Raw genomic sequence first — 2,659 nt, forward strand, 5'->3', positions numbered from 1 at the left:
ATAAAAATCAGCTAACTTAACAATTAATTATAAAAATCAGCTAACTTAACAATTAATTATTAATTAATACATTACAAAATAACCAAGGTGTTCCATGAAAATTTCAGGATTTGTGAAGTGTTATATTGTAGGAAAAGTTTGGGAACGCTGGCATAGATGATCAATCTTGTGTGCAATTATATATATATATATATATATAATATAAATTTTTGGTGATCAGAATGGGACATGTCAATGAAAATCAGCACAAATTAATTTAATGTTTATGTTTAATTGATGCTTAATTAATTATTAATTAATAATTAATTGCCAATTAATTATTAATTAATATATATATATATATAATAATTTATAATATATAATTAATTAATATATATATAATAATTAATTAATATAAATATATATATATATATATATATATATATATATATACAGTGGCATAGCTAGAGGGAGCGGTCTGCCTCGGGCGGCACTTTGAACCTTTTTGAACTTTTGCAGTTAATACAGTCTCAAGAACTCATTTCCAAATATTGTAATACTACTACAAATTTTCCTCACAATTGCTGGAAGTGTTGCTAGTTGTGAGAGGAGTTTTTCTAAATAAAATTTGATTAAGAATTGCCTATATTACTATGAAATACACTTCGCCAATCTCATCAACAATTTTGCTAACAGAAAAGCAAGAAAAATAACATTTTAGAATGTTGAAATTAAAAGTTTTACTTCAAAAATAAGCATAGTGTTTTAATTTATTTCCCTATACGTCATTTTGACTTTTTGGAGTATTTTTGGTGTGTATTGAGAGGGGTGGCAAACTTAGGGACCGCCCCGGGCGGTAACAGCTTTAGCTACGCCACTGTACATACATATATATATATATAATATAATGCATGTAAATTGCTAAAACAGGACCTACTCTTTACAAATCCATGCTGACTATCATAAAAAATGCTATGTCCATCAACCCAATCCTGTATTCTAAAATTTCTTCTTAAAATTTTTATTTTAAGAAGTTGTTCAGAAGGGTTTGGTGTGTGGTGGATTTTTGCTGTAGAGCTGAGGTTGGGCATAGATGATGAATCTTGTGTGCAGTTATATATATATATATATATATATCTATGGTGCTAAATCCAGTAGAATCAGCCCTCGACTTACGAAGCGGTTGCATTCTGATGATCCCATTGTCAGTTGAAAATCACTGTATGAATGAACTATAATGAATACTGAAGGTCTGTTTTGTTATATTTAGCTAATTTCACTATTTGTTATACTGCAATAAAGAATGAAACATAAGTGTAAGATGCTTTTGTACATTTTATTAGTAAATGTACAAAACATCTTACACTCATGAAACGGAGAGCAAGAGTAAATGAACAATTCATCAGAGGAGAGAGGGCAAGCTAGTTCATCAAAAATAAATTCTTCAAATTCAGCAATTGCAACAAAGTGTTGAGGATAGTTCATTAAATGCATAACTTGTGAAAGGTTTAGGCTCATCATCAGAGGTGAGGCAATAGTAAGAATGGGTTTCATTAAAAACTTGTACACTATGTCTGCACAGATTGCATAAATTTTCCTCTATCAAGAGAGTGCATCATTCATCTAGTTTTCTATTAACAGAGAAAATGACTGTCAATTTTTTTCACTGTAAACATTTTTGGACACTTGGCTTCATCTTCTTGCTCTTCTTCTTTTTTTTTTTTTTTCTTTCACTATTCTTCTTCTGCAATTTTCTGTGTTTCTAGTTTTGAGGTTTTCATTTGAGAGCTTCTTCCACAGCTTCCAAGAATATACCGTATAACTGAACTGTCAAACTGTCAATCTCCAACTCTTGTAGCTAGCAGCCCATCTTGTTGCCAATCTGTTGTAAGGCTTGTCAAATACCGTGAATGTCTGAACATATATTTTCAGCAGCTTCTTCCAAATACTTCATATACTGGTGTCACCTCACTCCATGCTGCATCTGCAAGATATCATATTCCTTTGAAAGGTCTCTGAGGTTTTTTTCATTCTTAGTAGAGGCAATAGCTTTAACAAAAGTATTTCTTAAATAATATGCATCGAAGACAGCTATAACATTTTAATCTATGAGTTTCAGGAGTGAGGTCATATTTGGTGAACTTGTTAATGGAATAGCCATTGTAAGTGTGAATGGTTGTAAGTTGCATATGCCATACGTTGAGGATTGACTGTACTTATATCTGTCACATTACCTCTGTCATATATATTGTTATGCAATGATACCTAAAGCAACTATTCAAGTTCTTTTATTTTGATGTGTTTTGTACACTCTTATATATATATATATATATATATATTATAAATGAAAATATTTCACAAAGGCTGTGTATTATCTTTAATATGCAATCACAAAATTTTCATTAAATATCATTTGCATTGAGAAGTCAGTCAGTTAACTGTGGGTGCAGCCAGCTGACTAGCATTCTGGAAGATATTCTAACATGAAAAATAGTCCTAAAGTCAACACATGCTAACCCATTCAAGGACTGGTTAAATTAGATTCTGGTTATTTTGGGGTTAGATAATTGAAAGATTAGACTCAGATTAAATTTTTTTCATATTTATAATTATATCTCATGCACTGCACACTTTTGTCATTCCAGTACATTTTACTTTATCTAATTTAACTTCAAAAATA

Source organism: Typopeltis vanoorti, chromosome 9 (assembly GCF_054136105.1).
Source record: "Typopeltis vanoorti isolate ZY-2024b chromosome 9, IOZ_Tvanoo_1.0, whole genome shotgun sequence".
In the NCBI taxonomy this organism is placed as follows: domain Eukaryota; kingdom Metazoa; phylum Arthropoda; class Arachnida; order Uropygi; family Thelyphonidae; genus Typopeltis; species Typopeltis vanoorti.